Source organism: Molossus molossus, unplaced genomic scaffold (genome assembly GCF_014108415.1).
Source record: "Molossus molossus isolate mMolMol1 unplaced genomic scaffold, mMolMol1.p scaffold_m16_p_5, whole genome shotgun sequence".
Classification (NCBI taxonomy): domain Eukaryota; kingdom Metazoa; phylum Chordata; class Mammalia; order Chiroptera; family Molossidae; genus Molossus; species Molossus molossus.
Genome location: NW_023425388.1, coordinates 66,781,259 through 66,801,128, shown reverse-complemented (window position 1 = coordinate 66,801,128; position 19,870 = coordinate 66,781,259). Strand labels below are relative to the sequence as shown.

The 19,870-nt window shown below is 46.3% G+C and overlaps 1 protein-coding gene and 1 pseudogene across 1 annotated transcript in view; both read left to right on the top strand.

The window, feature by feature from the left end:
• The window catches only part of ARHGAP31 (Rho GTPase activating protein 31), a 106,987-nt gene that overhangs the window by 32,937 nt on the left and 54,180 nt on the right, over positions 1-19,870 (top strand). The window lies entirely within an intron of this gene.
• On the top strand, positions 4,180-5,404 carry LOC118617562 (annotated as a pseudogene).

Sequence of the window (19,870 nt, the reverse complement as noted above, 5' to 3'; positions counted from 1 at the left end):
TTTAAATAGAAGGTCCTGTATACGTGCCATGTATAGAAGCAGACCCATGCTCTCTGCGTGTAATATATTTATAAAGTGCGCGCCTTTGAAAGCATCCAGAGTAATCCCCGCTGTCAGACGCTGGCCTCACGCGGCACTTGAGGGCTGCCGTGCTTATCAATGGCTCCTTCAGACCCGCCACGCTGCACATTCCTCGGGAGGTGGCAGGCTGGTGGTGGGAGTGAGGTTGTTTGTAATTTTTCAGATTAAAATGTCATTGGGTGCCCCTCTGAAACTGCTGACATGTTTCAAATGTCCACTTCTGATGGTCTGCCCTTGGTCAAACGGGTTCACAGGGTGCTTGGCGAGGACCTTAGGGTCCCCAAATCTTTAGCCCCAGAGACCCCATGCTGAAAAATTGAACATTGTTTGAGCACTGGATCACATTTCTGTAGCACAACATGCTGGAGAAGAGATAAATAATGTCATTTCCATGGCTGTCTTCGGAGGGAAAAGAGGATAAAACCAGCCTTTTAACCAGTTTCTCTCTCTCTCTCTCTCTCTCTCTCTCTCTCTCTCTCTCTCTGTGTGGGGGGGGTTATTTCTGCACAAATATGTTCTGAACTTCAGAATAATTTGAGAGAAAAGAATAGAAATGGAAGGGTTTAAGGAAAGCAATATTAACTATCTTTGGGCTTTAAAAAAATAAACAACAACACTTAAACTTTCAGACAAAGCACTAACAAACAGGACTCTGATTCCAGGTTGGATTTTGAGAGTGGGAGGAGGAGTCAGGGGAGGCATGTATACAATGCCTGGAAAGTTTAGCAAATCTTCATTCATTCTGGACTGGAATGAAAATCGTCAAAAGCATTCTAAATCTGATGACAAAGGAAAACAGCTCTAACACAGTCACTATTTCCTCTGGCTTTTAATATGTCTTCAGGCATAATCACCTTGACCGACTGTTTTGAGGAAGTTGAGATTTATAAAATGTGATTTAATAAGGAACCAAAAAATTATACCAGGATTTAAAACCAGGGCTCTGTTAAGGCTCAGTTGACTCAGAAGGGACCTCATGGGGCAGCTAATCTCAGCCCAGCCCAGGGCAGGAATCTGGACCCAGGTTGCCTGCGGTGACATTCTTCTATGTGAAGGGCTCCACCTGACTCCAAGTCCTTCCTGCTTGGAGCCAAACAGCACTCTGTCATTTCTCTCTGGAGGTCCTGATTTGCCTTCTACAACCACAAAGAGTATATCTTTACCTACTTCTGCATGAAACTCTTCGACCACTTGGAAACAGTTCTGACTTTATCCTAAGACTTCTCTTTTCCAGGTTAACCCTCCAGCTCCTTCAGACACTCTCCAAGGCAGGTAGAGTTGAGGTCTCTGGCCACCTCTTCAGCCTCCTCTGGATTCCCTGTATTTTAAGATGAATTTCCACAGCTGCACCCAGAGCTCCAAATGTGGTCTAACGAGAGCAGAGCGCACAGATAATAATCTCTCTCTCTCTCTCTCTCTCTCTCTCTCTCTCTCTCTCTCTCTCTCTCTCTCTCGTTCCAGACCCTCTGCTCCTGTTCACGAGGCCCCGGGCTGGGTTAGCTTCTTGGCAGCCTTGTCTTAAGGCTCACTCACATTCACCAGTTGCAACAATTGCAGTGGTTTTTGTTCCTGACTTCCTGGCAGTGCAAGGCAGAGGTCAAGATGCTTTTGTAGTGACAGTGAGAAACTGCGTGTACTAGTCCCCTCCCCTGTGCCAAGCACTAGACTTGAAGTGTGGCAGATGTTATTGAATTCAGTCATTACAGGTGGGAGCTCCGAGGCTCGGTGAGGCTGAATCACCAGCCGAAAGTCCCAGGGAAACAGCAAGGGCCGGCTTGGAAAGAAGCCCGGGCGCGTCAGATTCCAGAGCCCACGCTTTTTCTCTAACACTGCGCGGCCTTGATCAAAGGTGCTGTTTGTTCCATCCGGTGGAAACACAGCCCACCTCAACGTTCTAGCTCGAATCAGGAGATGTGAAAATTGTGAAAAAATGATTATCCTTCCTTCTTCAAAGAGGAACTCTGAATTTCCGTTAATATTAATACTCTAGTAAGGACCTATCACCCAACCTTTTGGGAAGATACTTGTTTTTTAACTGTCAGATGTTTCCAGAAAGGAGTGAGGTGAGCACCTCCCACTAACATCCTCAAGGAGCATGTCAAGGAGTGTTTCTGTAGTGTTTCAAGTTGTCCTGATTTTAATACACTAGAATTTGTTTGTTACATTTGCCCCAGCTATATTATCTTTTAAGGATAAGGTTATTTTTCTGAGCTTCTTTTTTGATAAAAATGATCAAATGTTTTAGAAAATATTGCTACTTTATTGTTTTCCTGGAGCTATTGACAGTGGAGTCATTGACAGTGGAGGAAGATGAGCTCAGGGAGGGGAAGGAACTTATCTCAAGATTCAGAGTTGCGAAGAAGCAGAGCTAGGAAAGAGCCTGTTCTGACTCCCGCCCCATTATTCCTTTCCTTTCCTTTCCCTAGCGTGCCTCTTGATGAACAGGGCTTTGGATCATTACAGCCCATTTTTGAGAACTGTTTTTATGACAGTCACTTTGTGAGAAGCTAAGTGCTCAGGTAAAATTGAAATAAGCTGCCAATTCTGGTATTGAACGTGACACATCGACATTAGCAGCTGGAGGAAACATTGCCTCGGGAGGTTTCAGTGGCACGGCCCATGGTATTATGATTGGTCCTTGTGATCAGCAGCAGTCTTCTCAGAGTCACTGATCGACCCTGGCATGTGTGTGGCATTGTGGAGGGTGCAACCCGGATGTGCCCTAGACAATGCCCCAATCCCTTTAAAGATAAGGAAGGATGGAGCCAGATACGGTCGGGGGACTGCGGCCCAGCACCTCCTCCTATGCACAGAGTCCCATCACTTTTCCGGCACCTTGCTGACCTCCCTTGCTGGTGGCCCTGACAGGAGGCTCACCCTCCCCTCCTGTTTGGCTTGCCATCTAGGCTCCCTCTTCAGCCTGTGGCCTGGCTCCTGCCCTGTGGCCTGGCTCTTTGGCAGGGCTCCTGGACGACCAGACGTTTGCGTGACTGTTGGTTCCTTTGGCTGGGCTCCCTAATCCCAGCAAGCTCTCTTCCTGGCTTCAGACTCTCAACGGAACCCAGACTCTGCTTCTGGAAACATCCAAACAGTAGCTCGCAGCTCCCTGGTGAGATGTCCTTGACACAAAGACAGACTTTCCTATAATTAGAGAGCTTCAGCCTTGGGGCTGCGTGTTCCCCTAAAATCACAATTCCTGGGCCCTGCTAGCCAACCATCTGCGGGTAGGGTGATCATACAACTTACCGTCCATATCGGGGCACCTTAAAAGTGGAAGGGGTTGCTATTAATAATTTCACCTGTACAATAGGATAGAAAAGGGCCATCCCTGGCCAATGGATATATTCCAAACTGTAGTCAGCCTGACTGTCCACTTAAAACAACATTGCACATGACTACAGATGGACTCGCACCAAGCACGGCACCGGCACTTTACACGCCTGCCTTATTCCTTTAATTCTTACAATAAGCCTCTATGTATAATGTTGCCCTTGTTTTGCAGAAGAGGAAACTGAGCTCAAAAAAGTGAAATAATTTATTTAAGTTACATTTCATGAATGGCAGGCCCGGACCTGACTCCAGAGCCACTGTTTTTAATCCTCCCGTTGGGACCAGACCAGTATAATAATGGAACTAATAAAAACGAAATCTCTGATGGAGAGACGATAGAGACGGCCCCCAAATTAAAAACGAGTTACACTTCAGAGGAACACTTGTACACTGGTGACATGAAATTTGAAATTCATTTTCCCATGGAGAAAAAAAGCCTAAAATGGTGGTTAGGCTCCAAGACCAACCAACAAAAGTCTATGCAGACTATAATTTCATTGTGGTCTGCTCCTCTATGTAATACTGAACTAGAATAGGAAGCAGAAACCTTAGGTTCGTATCATAGTTCTTTCACTGATTGGCTGTGTGACTTGGGGCAAGTTACGTAATTTCTCTGTACTCAGTTTTGTCATCAAAATAGAGAAAATGTCCAGTTTCTAAAAATTCCAAGAATCATAGGAGATAATGTACATAAAAGTCCTTTAAAATTAGTCCTTTAAAATCTGCCTGAACCTGAGTCTCAGCTTCTCGCCTTCCTCCCTGAACAACATGAGCTTGAGTATCTGCTTCAGCTTCTCCACAAACTACCAGACCCTGGGCTCCATGCAGTCGCCCAACTACCAGGCCCGGCCGGCCACCTGCGTGGTCAGTGTCTATGCAGGCGCTGGGGACTCCGGATCATGGATCTCCGTGTCCTACTCCACCAGTGTGTGGGGTGGCTAGGGGCCCGGGGGCCTGGCTATGGGGATGGCCACGGGGTCTGGAGGGCATAGGGGCATCTCGAGCAAGGAGACTATGCAATGCCTATATGACCGTCTGACCTCCTGCCTGGAGAGGGTGAGAAACGTAAAGGCTGATATCAGAAACTGGAGATCAAAACGTAAAGGCTGATATCAGAAACTGGAGAAGAAGGGTCCCCAGGTCAGAGACTGGGGGCATTATTTCAAGACCATTGAGGACCTGAGGGTTCGGATCTTAGCAAGTTCCGTGGACAATGCCTGCATTGTTCTACAGACTGACAACGCCCATATTGCTGCTGACTTCAGAGTCAAGTATGAGACAGAGCTGGCCATGTGCCAGTTTGTGGAGAGTGACTTCAGTGGGCTCTGAAAAGTCACTGATGACACCAATAGCACTTGGCTGCAGCTGGAGACAGAGCTCGAGGCTCCCAAGGAGGAGCTGCTCTTCAAGCAGAACCATGAGGAGGAAGTAAATGGTCTACAAACCAGATTGCCAACTCTGGGTTGATCATGGAGTTGGATACTTCCATATCTCAGGAATTCAGCAAGATCATGGCTCGGAAGAACCAAGAGGAGCAAGACAAGTACTGGTCCCAGCAGACTGAGGAGAGCACCATAGTGGTCACCTCACAGACTGCTGAGATAAGAGCTGCTGAGATGACACTCAGAGCTGAGACGTTTGGTCCAGTTCTTAGAGATTGATCTGGACTTGATGAGAAATTCGAAGGCCAGTTTGGAGAACAGCCTGAGGGAGGTGGAAACACGCCATGCCATGCAGGTGGAACAGCTTAGTGGGATCCTGCTGCACCTGAAGTCAGAGCTGGTGCAGACCCAGGCAGAGGGGCAGTGCCAGACCCAGGAGTACGAGTCCCTGCTGAGCATCAAGGTCAAGCTGGAGGCTAATATCTCCACCTACTGCCGCCAGTCTGGACAGCAGCCACTCCATATAAGCCATCCAGAATTCCACCACCTGCAGGACTGTGGACAGCAAAGTGGTATCTGAGGACAATGACACCAAAGTTCTGATGCGTTAAACGCAGAAGTGGGGCACCCCTTGGGGGAGACAAAAGGCCAATAAAAAGTTTAGAGCTAAAAAATTAATTAGCACTTATAATCCTGTAGGTACTGACCACCATTGATGATATTGCCAGAAGCAACTCAGGTTTCCAAGAACCCTAGCCCTGAACCTCAAAATGGAGACAAAAAACTCCTCTGGGCTGGGTGGGGAAGAGGGGAGAAGATGAGTAACCAGGTCAGGGCAGGCCTGGGAACCTCTGGGGAAATGTGTCCCCCTCACATTGGTACAGCTGGTGGCACTGGGAGTGGGGGGAAGAGGGATACAAGAGGAGAAACAAGTGGAGGGCAGAGAGCACACAGAGAACGAGGAAAGGTCCAGAGTCATGAATACCTGGGAACATCAAGAATGAACAAAAAGGGGAAGTTTGAAGAAGAGAGTAAACCTGGGCCTGGGTCTGGAGCAGAAAGCCATTGAGACTCCCAAACAAGAACTTTGTGGAGGAGGGCTTACGGTCCATTCTCTTGGTATCATTATGCAGAATGAATGGGACAACAGAGGACCACAATCCAAAGATGCATTATAAGGTTGGTCAAGTAATTCAGATATGAACGAATGACATTCTCCTTTGGGTGGTAGTTACAGGAATGGAGAAGGAACAAATGAAAAAGGTCTTATTAGCTCAACATAGGAAAGATGTCAATTTTTCCCTAAATTGACCAATAGATTTACATAATGCAATTCCTATCAAAATCCCAGCCAGGATTTCTGCAGACATAGACAAGTTTATTCTAAAATTTAGATGGAAAGACACGGGACTTGAAATAGGTAGAGCGCCCTGGCCAGTTTGGCTCAGCGGTTAGAGCGTCGGCGGAGAGACCCGGGTTCGGTTCCCGCTAAGGGCACGTACTTCGGTTGCAGTTTGTCCCCAGCCCTGGTTGGTCGTGCAGGTGGCAGCCACTCGATGTGTCCCTTCACGTCGATGTTTCTCTCTCTCTCTCTCCCTTCTTTCTCCCTCCCACTCTATCTGTACAAAAAGATGGAAAAATATCCTCGGGTGAGGATAAAAAAAAAAAAGAAATAGGTAGAGCAATCTTGACAAAGAAGAAGAAAATGAGAAGAATCACTCTACCCAACATTAGGGCTACAGTATAAAGGGAGTGTGGTGTTAGCAAAGGGAGAGACATGTAGTCCAGTGGGACAGACTAGAGAACATAGGAATAGCCCCACACAAACACACTGATTTTTGACAAAGTGCAAAAGCAGTGCCACGTAGGAAGGATAGCCTTTTCAAAAAATGGTGCTGGAACAATTGGGTATCCAGTGTAAAACATGAACCTTGACCTAAATATCAAAAGTGAACTCAAAATAATGGATCATGGACTTAAATGTAAAATGCAAAACTATAAAACTTTTAGAAAAAAATTTGAAGAAAGTCTTTGGGATCTGGTCCTAGGCAATGAGTTCTAAGACTTGACACCAAAAAGATGATTCATGAAAGCAAAAAATGATAGATTGAACCTCATCAAAATTAAAATATTTTTTTCTGCCAAAGACGCTGGTTAAGAGGTAAAAAGACAAGCTACAGATCGAGAGAAAATGTCTGCTAACCACATATCTGACAAAGGACTAGTATATAGAATGTATAAAAAGCTTTTAAGTGTTAGCAGTAAAACAAACTCAAATAATCCAATTAGTAAATGGGCCAGAGACATGAGCAGACTGAAGAGGACATGTAGATGGATAAGCACAAGAAAAGATGCCCACTGTGATTAGCCACTAGAAAATGCAAATTAAAACTGCAATGAGAGCCCTGGCTAGTTTGGCTCAGTGGTTGGATCATCGGCCTGCGGACCAGAGAGTCCTGGGTTCGGTTCCCACTAGGGGCACATACAAAAAAAAAAAAAAAAATCTGCAGTGAGATGCATGCCATGCAGTCATTTCTTCTTCTTTTTTTTTATCCTCACCCGAGGACATTCTTTCATTTTTTGTTCAGATAGAGCAGGAGGGATAGAGAGGAAGAGAGAGAAAGAAACCTTGACGTGAAAGGAACACATCGAGTGGCTGCCACCCACATGACCCAACCAGGGCGGGGGACAAACTGCAATCGAGGTACATGCCCTTAGCAGGAACTGAACCCGGGTCTCTCTGGACTGCAGGCCAACGCTTTAACTGCTGAGCCAAACCGGCCAGGGCCCGTGCAGTCATTTCTAATTTTGCTGAGTCACACATTTATGGCACACATGGAGGGTCTGGTCTGCTGGAATTAATAATTTAGCCAGCAAAAGAGCTTCAGTCCACCCCAGAGGCCATCTCTTACAGAGATTTGTTCTCATTTTGTCATATAAACTAAGTGCTCTAATGATACCCCCAGATTGGACATCCACAAAGGTCTCCAAAGGCATCACTCACAAGTGCCATATATAATTCCAGTAGGAATTAGTGACTTTAGATAATAATTAGAGGAGTAGCTCTAGTGTCTATGACAATTTAACCCCATTTGCAGTCGAATAGCAGCAGGTGTGTGAGGTGCACAGAGCCTGGGCTACCTACCAGCTGTGTGATGTGACAAGGGACCTCTTTCTCTGAGACTCCGTTTCTTCCCCTGGAAGTGAGATGGGTAATTCTTACCTTACAGGGTATTATGAGGATCAGATCAAAACCCACGGATGTGAGGTACTCAGCCTCGTTCTCATCACAGGTGTAGATATATTTCTGCACACAAGCCAAAGCTGCATCCGGATTTTAAGTGACTCTCTTTCTGGAGCAGTTTAGTTTTGTTAGCCATATGGCCAGGGATATCTGAGACAATCCCACGTTTTCTTAAATATGCCGATGCTTGTCCAAGCACGTATCTCAATAGAAAAACCCATCACTGTAACAATGAGAAATCTGTACGCCAGACATTCCTGTGACCTCTCAGGGGTCTCCCAGATGTCCTCTCACTTTCTGACACGAGACTTAGGAGTTCTGGGCACTCCTGGAATGTTGATCTAAACCATACCAGGCCCTGTGTAGCACGGCTTGTACCCAACTTGGTCCTCACCACTTTTTTCTTAAGATTGTGATTGTTTTAGTTTTTCATATTTGTTGTCACATTCCTCAAAGTAAAGTCCCTCTATATTTCACAGCCTGATGTCCAATGACTCTGTGTGTGTGTAACAGAATATGTACTATGACTGTATGTGCTTTGAAAACGCAGTTCTATTCTAGGCCAGCAGCTTCAAGGATTTTTCTGCTAATAAGCCCCCTTCTTTACCCAGCTCTAGCAGCGCTCTGCTCAAAGCAGACTGAGGTCATTCATGTGTAAATGGAAACACACCAAAAAAAAAAAAAAAAAAAAAATTAGTACCAAATGTACATCAAGATCAAAAGAAAAATAAATTTCTCAATGGAATACTCAGAGCTATGCAGAGATTGCTGCTCACTGATGGTTCACATAAAATTGAAGGTCAGAGCATGTTTCAGTCGAGTTCTTAAAAAGGCAGGGACTGACCACAAGCTATGATTTGAGAATCCCACAAGGATGATCTCCCAAAAGCCAGCTGAATCCTGAATTACACAGCAAATACGCTCCCCAAACACTGTATCAAATGCAAACTATAACTAGGAGTGTCAAGACCTATGGAACTCGGGATCTTCAACCAAAACGTTTTTATTTAAAAACAAATACACAAAATATTGTAATTAGTAGCCATGAAATATTTGATTACAAATTATACTTTGATGAATGTTCAAAATAAAAAATATATATGCAACTCATGACAAATCATTCTGCTGATGAGCATTATCCAGTGAGTCTGCAGCGGTAAATGTGGTTCCTCAGCTCTAAAAACGATCATTTATACATCCGAGCGTGCGTTCATTCAGGAAATGGGTATTGAGCACCTAGAAGGTGCCGGGGGAAACCTGGAAAGGAGCAGAGTGGCTGACTGGTTAAGAGTAGGATGTGGGCCCCGGCCGGTTGCTCAGTGGTTAGAGCATCGGCCCGTGGACCAGAGAATCGCAGGTTTGATTCTGATCAAGGGCACGTACCTCAGTGGCAGTTCGTCCCCGGCCCTGGTCAGGATTGTGCGGGAGGCAGTCAGTCAGTGTGTCTCTCTCACATGGATGTTTCTCTCTCTCTCCCTTTCTCTCCCTCTCTCTCTGAAGACAAATAGAAAAATATCCTCAGGTGAGGATTTAAAAAAAAAAAAAACCGATGGACACAGACAGCGGAGCCAGGTATGGGGTTGGGGGAATGGAGAAGAAGGTGTCAATGGGGGAAAAAAGGAGAAACATCCGTAACAAAAATAAATTAATAAAAAATTATTAAAAAAAAAAAAAAAAAAGAGTAGGATGTGGAGTCAGAGACTCAGCAGAAATGCTGGCTCCACCACTTATAAACTGAGTGATGTTCGACAAGGAACTAAACTTCTCTCTGCCCTGATTTCTTTTTTATTTTACTTTAACTTTTAAAAAATTTTGTCTTTATTGTTGAAAGTATTACAGATGTCTCCTCTTTTTCCGCCACTGACCCCCCCACCTCCCCCCAGGCCTTCACTGCACTACTGTCTGTGTCCATGAGTGCCCTGAGTTCTCATCTCTAAAATGAGGATAGTTACACTTGGTGTGCAGGCTTGAATGGGTTAAATGAAGTAATGTGTATGAGAGACTTAACTCAATACAGTAAATGTTCCAAGGAAAATGGAGGAGCAGAAGGAGGTGGTACTCCAAAAGTTTATACTCCCTAAACTGACAGATTACCTGGTCTTGTTCCCTCCTTTTTTAAAAGAGAGTTACAAAGGTACTCCTACACACTCATACAATAAGAATTGTACTTGGTAGGCAAGGAGAAGGGTCACCAGGAGGTGGGAATATGCAGCGTCAGGCTTAGGAGACAAAGAAACCCTGCTTAGATATCAAGACTGGCTTTATCCTGCTCTCCCTGTTCTCCCAGAGACCAAGTGCGGAAATGGTTTCCCCTTATCTCTGCAGGGAGGGGAGTTCATGGACACTCCTGGACACCACGTGCCTCTGACCCAGTGAGGATTCTGGCTCCTCGGCACATGCACACCTTCTGCTGCCCTACCCTTTCTTAGCTCCTTCTCATGCTGGAGGGAGCTAAGTCGTGAGAGGTGTCCCATGATGGGCCTAGGGTTGGCCAAGAGGGCAAATAGGAGTCAGGGAAGACCTGTGGTTGTGGCTTTGTTAGGAGGACCAACGAGAACACCGCTGTGTAGCATGGGCAGCAAAGAATGAGACATGGACTCAGAATAAAGTTGCCATATTTAAATTTTTTTTTATTGATGTTAGAGAGATAGGAAGGGAGGAGAGGGAGAGATAGAAATATCTATGAGAGAGAATATCAGTTGGCCTCCTTCTGTATGCCCCCCACTGGGGATTTGGCCCACAACCTGGGCATGTGCTCTGACTGGGAATCAAACCAGCGACCTCCTGCCTGGTGCATGGGTCGAAGCTCAACTACTGAGCCACACTGGCCGAATGAGAAACCTGAGAGGTCCCGGTTCGATTCCTGGTCAGGGCACATGCCTGGGTTTCGGGCTCCATCCCCAGTAGGGGTGTGTAGGAGTCAGCCGATTGACGTATCTCTCACATTGATGTTTCTATCTCTCTCTAAAACAATCAATAAAAAAAATAACAGTAGTAATGGTCAGTATTTATTGGGAGTTTATTAAGACATTGTTGCAAGCACTTTGTAGATTATTTTATTTAAATCTCACAACTGCCCTATGAGGTAAATTTTATTGTTATTATTATTATTTTTACATTTATTGTTGAAAGTATTACAGATTTCCCCCCTTTTTTCCCCCATTGACCTCCTCCTCCCTGCTCCCACCCCCCACCTGCTTTCCCCACACTATTGTCTGTGTCCATTGGTTGTGCATATAAGTTGTTTGTTATATCTCTTCCGAGCCACTCCCGTCCCCCTTTCCTCTGAGGTTTGTCGATCTGGATTCCATGTCTCTGGATCTATTTTGTTCATCAGCTTATTTTGTTCATTATTTTCCACAAATAAGTGAATTCATGTGATATTTGTCTTTCTCTGATTGGCTTATTTTGCTTACCATTAAACTCTCCAGGTCCCTCCATGTCATCTCAAAGGGTAAGAGATCTTCCTTTCTTACAGCTGCATAGTATTCCATTGTGTATATGTACCACGGCTTTTTTATCCACTCACCTATTGACGGACACTTGGGCTGTTTCCAGATCTTACAATCGTAAATAGTGCTGCTATGAACATAGGGGTGCATATATTCTTTCTGATGGGTGTTTCAGGCTTCTTAGGGTATGTTCCAAGAAGTGGGATCACTGGGTGATTTTATTATTAAGTCCAGTTTATAAGTAAGGAAACTGAACATTATAAATAAGATAACCATATAATTTTTTAAGTGAAAGGGATTGTACAGAATAACAGGTGTAAACTGGAACTGACCCAGGACACCAGGACTATCGCATCTACTTTAAAGGAGTCATGTTCAGGTCTCGGGTAGGAAGTGGCAGTCGGAGGATTTGAACCCAGGCAGAATGGCTCCAGAACTTGTCCTCTTAACCAGGAACAGTAAAGGAGTTTAATTTAGATGAATGCCCTCCTAGTAGACTCAGATCCCTCAAGATAGGGCCTCTTATTTTGCTTTCCACTGTGTCCTTGGCACCCAGCACCCATGAATACAGTGGGTGCCAAAGAAAAAAAAAAATGGCTTGATGGACAAATGAATCTGGGAAGCCTTCCTGGAGAGGGTGGAACAGGAACATAGTATGAGTAATGGGGAGGACTAGGGCAGGGGCCCCTTTCTGTTCCTTGATCTGTCTCTCTTCCCATATGTTTGAAGAAAGGTCGATGAGAGTGGGCCACTAACTGAGCTACGCAAGTGGTTCCGAACCAAAATGCTGGGACATGAACCAGGTGAAGTCTGCATTCGCGGTGAAGTCATGAAGGGCGCTGTCAGTTTGCCCACCTCTTTTATGTGAACACCCAGGTGCCCAGTGCCTGTTCTCAGTTTCTCTCAGCTCCCCTGGATTGAGAATGAGTCACATCACCTGGGTCCTGACCAGTCAACTGCCCTCCACTGGGTTCTGTGCTGCCAGGGCTGCTCGGTCCTCTGTGTAGAGCTGAGAGTCCCACTGAGTCCCTGGATCTCCTCAACCAGCTCAGGCTTGCTTTTTCCGTGTTCCCACTTAGCCCCTGGCCCCAGGCTCCCCCACGCCCAGCCCCAGCCCCTCTGAGAACACCCTCAGACCCGTACTGGTCTCTCTCTTCAGGGAATTTAAGCCTGGAGCAATCCATTGCAAGCCTACACCCCCTTTAAACAGGAATCATGAGGTCTTTAAATCATAACAAACCCCTCCTCCTTGCTGAGGATCAACTCCTCACTTTTGAAGAAGAGAAAGCAAATTGGTGGAGGTGGAGAGACAGCCTCTGGCAACTGACTCCCTCTCCCCTCTCTCCAGAGGGATATCATTAAACCCAACTGACTCCTGCCTGACAGCTGTAGAATGAGCAAGAAAGGGCTCTTCCTGACATTTTTGTTCTACCCACAATTTAACTGCATGTAATTGCACTAACTAGACTGTAAGCGGAGGTCATGGGCAGTGTCTTCTAAGTATAAGCTACTTCTTTGAAGCCCAAAAGTCTGGCACAGGGTTTTACATGTGGAGATCCAATAAACATACTTAATTCAGTTTGACTGCTAAGGGTGCACCTAAATTTAAATACCCTAAATTACTTCTGACATCAAAAGATTAGTTAGTGTGGGGCAGAGAGGCCCGCCAGGCACTTAGACCGTGATCCTCAAAATTGGGAAGAAATGAAATCCTAATCAATGTCAGCACTCTTGTCCCCTCTCCTTGGCCTCCTTCCATCTCCATGGCTTTAGCTCGGTGACCTTGAACAAGTCCCCAAGCTTCCTGCAGCCTCAGTGCCCTGGCACTGAATCAGGCGGGTTGAGCGGGTGATCTTAAGGTCTCTTCCAATGCCGATATTCCAAAATTCCAGGATTCTGGTTGACTCGCCATCCGAGAGGAGGAATGGCACACGGAGCAGATGCTTGAGGGTGAGAATGAAGGAGCTGGGAAGGAGAAAATAAATATGAAATTGGGAAGGGAAAAAGCACTGGAGATAAAAATGTACTTTGCGCCCTGGCCAGTTTGGCTCAGCAATTAGAGCGTCGGCCCGCGGACCAGAGAGTTCCGGGTTTGGTTCGTGCTAAGGGTACCTCGGTTGAAGTTTGTCCCCGGCCCTGGTTGGGGTTGTGTGGGTGGCAACCAATCGATGTGTCTCTGTCTTTTTTTTCCCTCTCTCCCTCTCGCTGTATCTGAAGATAAATGCAAAAATGTCCTCACGTGTGGATTAAAAAAACAAAAAATGTACGTTGCGTCTAATCTGGACCTTGCTAAGACACTGTCATCTCACCAAGTCCTACATGGGATCTTGCTGATGCCCATGCATCTGACCCAGCTTTTCCTTTCACACGCTCGTCCATGTGTGCACTCTGCCGTGTTCCAGGTGCTGCTGGAGGCACGGGACACTTGCTGGACTACCAGCTGAGGTCATGGGCAGTGTCCGATAAGTTGAGTAAGATAGACATAGCTCCACGTGGAGTTTACAGAATAGAAAACAAGCTGATATTTAAAAACAGAAAAACAAAAACCACTCAGTTAAGTGTGAATTGTGTACTGGTTGCTCTAAGACTGTTTAATAAGTTCTCCCTCCTTTGAGGGGTCAGGGAGGACTTCCCAGAGGAAGTGACTGGTTATGAGTCACACAGGGCCTGGATGTTTTCAGAAGGTCTCTCTGCCTCTAGTTTCTCCTAACTATAACTGATCCTGACAGACCTTTAAAAACACTGATTTCTTGCCATCATTTCCTTCATGGAAACTTTGCAGTGGCCTTCTTGTGTGAAGCTTGGGTAGAGACTCAGTCTTCATTAGTAGCCTCATCTAACTGTTGCTCACAAAGTGGGGTGTTGGCCTCTGGTGTCCAGAGCTCCCCAGAGGCATCCCTGACCCCTTCCAGGTACTCAACTCCATACATGAACCTTACTGTTTAAAAGCTGCCCATTCCTGCCCTACCCTTGGATAGCATCTGACTGCTGACATTTCTTTTTTTTTTTTCTGTCCTCACCTGAGGACATTTTTGTATTTATCTTCAGGTAGAGCGAGAGGGAGAGAGGGAGGACGAGAGAGAGAGAGAAACATCAATGTGAGAGAGACATATCAACTGGCTGCCACCTACACGACCCCAACCAGGGCCAGGGACAAACTGCAACCGAGGTATGTGCCCTTTGCAGGAATGGAACCCGGGACTCTCTGGTCTGTGGGCCGATGCTCTAACTGCTGAGCCAAACCAACCAGGGCTGACATTTCTTTTTTAATATTATTTTTCAATTACAATTTACGTTCAATATTATTTTGTATTAGTTTCAGGTGTACAGCATAGTGGTTAGACAATCATATACTTTACAAAGTGTCCCCGCTATTTCTAATACCCACCCGGCACCATATGACTGCTGACATTGTCTACTGCAAACAGCAAGCAGCAGAAAATTCCAGTTCTGAAGCTGTTTAAGAAAGGGTGAGGAGAATAAAGGTTAGAAATTAAAGAGATCAGCTTGATAGCTAGTTTCTCTTGCTCTAGAACTCAATGTGTCTGAGTGGTAAACAAGCATTTTCTTTGCTGGTTGTCTACATCCTTTATAGAGTATTTATGACTTCCTCATCCTCCAAGGAGGTGCCATCTCTATCACTGAAACTTAATCCTAAATGTATTTGCTGAAAATTACTTCTAAGACAGCACTGAGACATGGGTGTAACAGTCGTGTGTGAGATGAGGGGTGAGCAGGTTCTGGTGCTGGTTCTTTGTACGAGACATTTCAAGGAGTACGAAGTAATTTTTGAGCTGCAAAACCTCGGGATAAAAGCTTGAGTATTGCCCTGGCCGGTTTGGCTCAGCGGTTAGAGCGTTGGCCTGCGGTCCGGAGAGACCCGGGTTCGGTTCCCGCTAAGGGCGCGTACCTCGGTTGCAGTTTGTCCCCAGCCCTGGTTGGGTCGTGTGGGTGGCAACCACTCGATGTGTTGCTCTCACGTCGATGTTTCTCTTTCTCTCTCCCCCTCTCATTCTATCTGAACAAAATATCGAAAAATGTCCTCGGGTGAGGATAAAAAAAAAACAACGCTTGAGTATTATCATCTCTTGCTGATTTAACAACCACAGATTGCTACTAAGTTTTGCCTGATTTTACGGAAGGATAACACATCAGTTACCTGCAAAGGTGAAGGTGACGTCTCCGCAGGAGATACCTTTCTGTTGGGATGTGTCTGAGATTCCGAAAGAAAGCTGGAGATGGGGGGTGGGCGGGTATTCATCTCCAAAATATGCTACATCATATCCCACAACTATGTTCCCTGGGGCTGCAAAACAGAAACTCATAAAAAATTAGGATATCTTGATGTGCATTATGAAATAGTGTCGTCCAGAATTCTCAATAGCACAGCAGAGCTTTGTGTCCCTTTTTTTTTTTTTTGGCAATTTATCTTATTTGAGGTTACAGGGAAGGCGGTAGAGGCCTGATTTAGCTGGGTTCTGAGGGACGGGGAGGGGCGGGTGTACATTTCAGACAGAAGAAGGAGAGTGCAAAGGCTGGAGCGGTGGTCTTCAGGGAGCTGTGGGGAATTTGACCGGACTAGAGAGGTGGGGTCGCGGGAGAGTCACGAAGAACCCAGCCTGCTCTGCTGTGGACCGTGGTGTTCACTAGAGACAGACACAGTGGATCTCTGTTTTTGAAAGCCCACTTGGCAGCCATCAGGGAGATGACTGAGGAGACTCCTAGTCTTAAATGTCCCAACTGTGTCACTGCTCCGTCAGCTCCCCAACTCCTTCATGCTCAATTCCTCCCAGTCCAGCTCCTCTCAAATTCCTTCAATGCCTTTTTTTTAAAAACAGGATCGCTTTCAGAGTTTCTCCGAGGGTAGCCCAGAATTTACAGGGGAATCTCCTGGAGTCTATACTTTCCTTAAGCTGTCAAGAGCCCTTTTTGCCCACCAATGTATGAGAACCTGAGGAGGCTGCCCTCCCTGCCTCCATGCCCACCGTTGGGAATGGTGGTCTCTTCAAGCCCTGGGTCCCTTTGCTAAATCCAGTGGACGTAGATGCATGGTCGTGATGCATGAACACCAACCAGATCTCAAGTGCTAACAGAGGGGCATGAGATTTGGTGGGGGGTTTTTTCTTTTGCTCCTCTACCTCTTAAAAAATTTTTCTACTTGCAGTTCTTGTATAATAAGTAAAAAGTTACGTAAAATAAAGTGAAGGAGCACCCAGTATTTGTAAGCACTGAACAAGCTCATGGGAGAATTGAGTTGCCCCAAAAGGGTTACATGCAGCAGGGAAGTGCCGTTGTTTCGGGCAGGAAAGAGAGGCCTTGTAACAACAGGAAGCGCTGGGAGGCCACGGTACCCAGGCTTCCAAGCAAAGCCGCCTGGAAACAATGGCTGCCTGTGGCTCGGGAATATTGGGCAGGAAATGAAAGGATGCTGGGGCGGGGTGCAGGGAGGAGCTGATAAGCCCTACCTGGCCCTTCTTCACATAGACCTAGTGGGCCACCGATGGTTGTTTTTTCTAAATGCTCATCTTTCATCAGCAAAATTGATTTTTTTAAAAAAGCACACCGAAATGAAAAAGAACCCAAGGTCTGGCCTCCTGGGAAACCAGAAGGTACAATGAGCAAGAGGAGGTAGTTCTCACTCTCAGGGCACAGTCACATCAGTCAGGGGGACCTTCAGATGAACTCAGCACCATTTAAAGCCAGGTCCCTGGAGGACTGCAGCCTCCATCATAATAAAAATAGCGCTGGGGTTAACAGCAGTCCAGCCATGCCAAAGGAGATATGTATAAACCTTCTGAGATTGAAGTTCGTATTTCATACAAATTTTCATTCAGATGGGTGGGGTGAGTTGGGGAGTTAGTGAGAAAAACAAAACTAACAAACAAAAAGTAACGCTACCATGTTGCTCTAGAGAACCTAGATCTAAACCAGAGGCAGTAGGAGCGAGGACCTGAACACTGCAGGAAGAAGGCAGGGTCTCTCCTCATTTCTAGCCCAGCGTCTCTTCCCCAGTTTCATCCAGGACCTTCACGGGTCATCAGATTGAAGAAACATTCGCCATCATGCCGACCCAGAGCCTGCTGCTAGGACAGAGGACGCTCTGAGGCTGGGAGTGGGCTAGTTTTGGCTGGAGGACACACGGCTGGTTCATGTTGCTTTAACTGATAGGTACCTCATACCTGAGAGAGGCCTGGGGGAATTGAAGGAGAACCGTTACTCTCCTCAGAGGTCTGAAATCCTTGGAGGTCAAGGCTAAAACCCAGGTTTCTTAATTTTTTGTCTTAAGTCCTCCCTCCTCAGGTTGCTCTGAGACATGAAATCACCTCTGCTTTCTGGTCCTCCCCAGGCCCAGTGTGTGCCTGTTTTCCGAGGGTGGAGCTTATGCCTAAAAATGTACTGGAAAGTACATGAGCTTGGGATCCAGACAGACTCATAATTGTACCCCAGCTTTGCCATTAGCTGTTTGGCAAGGGACAAGTCACCCAACAATACAGAATCTTATCTTCTATCTACAAAATAAGAATAGTAATGACCACACATCAGAGTTGTGAGAATTCAATGAAATAATGATGGTTAAGCCTGGGACACTGCATAGCATTTGATTAGTACATCCCATGACCACCCCCTAGGCATGCAAAAAATAAAATAAAAAGGTGGCCTGAATACCTCAGAAAAGAAAAAAAAACTTACATTGTCCTCATTGTTAAGATGATTGGTGTTAGTAAAGCATATAATTCAAGAAGCAGGTTTATTTTCACTGTTGCTCCATTAACCTACTCAGCTCCTGTCCCTTCCCCCGCAGCACTCTCTCTGGAGGCATCTGCGGTCATCCCCTTGATCCATCACCCCATCATGGGTCATCCCCTTGATCCACCCCATCACCAAGGAAGAACCTCCACTCCTGCCATCCCAAGGAGCAGGTGGCGAGAAAGAGGGGCTGCTGGTCCAGGAAGTAAAGTCTTGATCTGGTGGTTCAAGCTGACCGTGGTCTTTATCCAGTTAAACTGAGGGTTTACATGATTTGTTGCAATGGAAAGGAAATCACTACCCACAAACGGGGAGTGTGCGGGGGTTGACTGAAAGAGTCATCCGCAAGCAACCCCACAGAGTGAGTGATGTCTGCCCCACAATTCCCCTGAGAACGAAGTCAGACAGTAGGAAGGATGAGCCCAGAGAAGTCTTTGCAGAGCCTAGCAGCCTGTGCTAACGGCACCAAGACAGAATCCTGCACAGTCCCTGCAAGGTGCAAGGTGAAGGGGAGGTCCTTGAGTGCAAGGTGAAGGGGTCCCTGAGTGCAAGGTGAAGGGGCGCTCCTAAGCCCAGCACATGTGGGGCTCCTGGGAGGTTTGTTTTCTGAGTCTGAAGTTTCATCACACCCCACCCTTTTTCTCTACTCAGCACCGCCCTTCCTCGAGGCCACAGTCCCCTCCCTCCCCAGAAGCACCAGTGACAGTCCCTCCTAGGCTGTTTCCACTAGCTCATTAACTAGCTGGTCCCGGATATTTTACCACCCCCAACCAGCCTCTTCTCATAGGATCAAAAAGGCACTACCTTTCTTAAAGAAATGTCAGGCAACAGCCAGAAAAGAGTGAGCCTTCCCACCTCCTGGGAAGCTAGGAGGTCCTCTCCCCTGAGCCTAAAGGGACACCTGCTTTTTTCTTTTTGGAGGGATATGTTTGTGGTAAGTCTTTCCTCCCATATTATGCCCTCTCCCCCACCCACCTTTCTCAAAGAACTATTCCGTTAAAGGGAAGAACTCCAGGGTTAGCCCTGATGAGGCAGCTGAAGGTCTAGTCCTAGAGCTGCCTGGGTTGGACATCATTCTACAGGCAATGGGGAGCCACTGAATGTTTTGGAGTAAGAGAGCTTTATCATCAAGGTAGTGTATTAGAAAGATTTGTCTGGCAGAGTTCAACATAGAATGAAATCTTCCTAGCCCATCAGTAAAAACTCCCCCAGTTTACCTGAACACATGCTTTCCTTCCCCCAGACTGGTTTAGTCAGCATTCTTAGAATTCACCGCATTATTTCTTGCTTTCTCTCCTTGTTTATACCATTCCCTGCTTTGTCCCCACCAGGATGTGGGTGACTTTTACTAAGTGCTTTATTATATGCCAGATGTTTAAACAAGGGTTCTGCATGTGCTGTAGTATGTATTACATCTCACTGGATCATATCCTATTACATCATATCATCTCAGATCACCCCTATAAACCTGTCAGAGTTCTTATTGCATCGCCTTGATTTGTCCTGTCCCCCCAGTTATCTCACAGCACTACGGGCACCTCGGGGGGAGGTCTCAGCACTGTCGGCCGGGTACCCCTCTTGGCTCTCTGTAAATGCAGCTTCCTCTTCTTGTTCATGAACACCGGCAAGCCCTG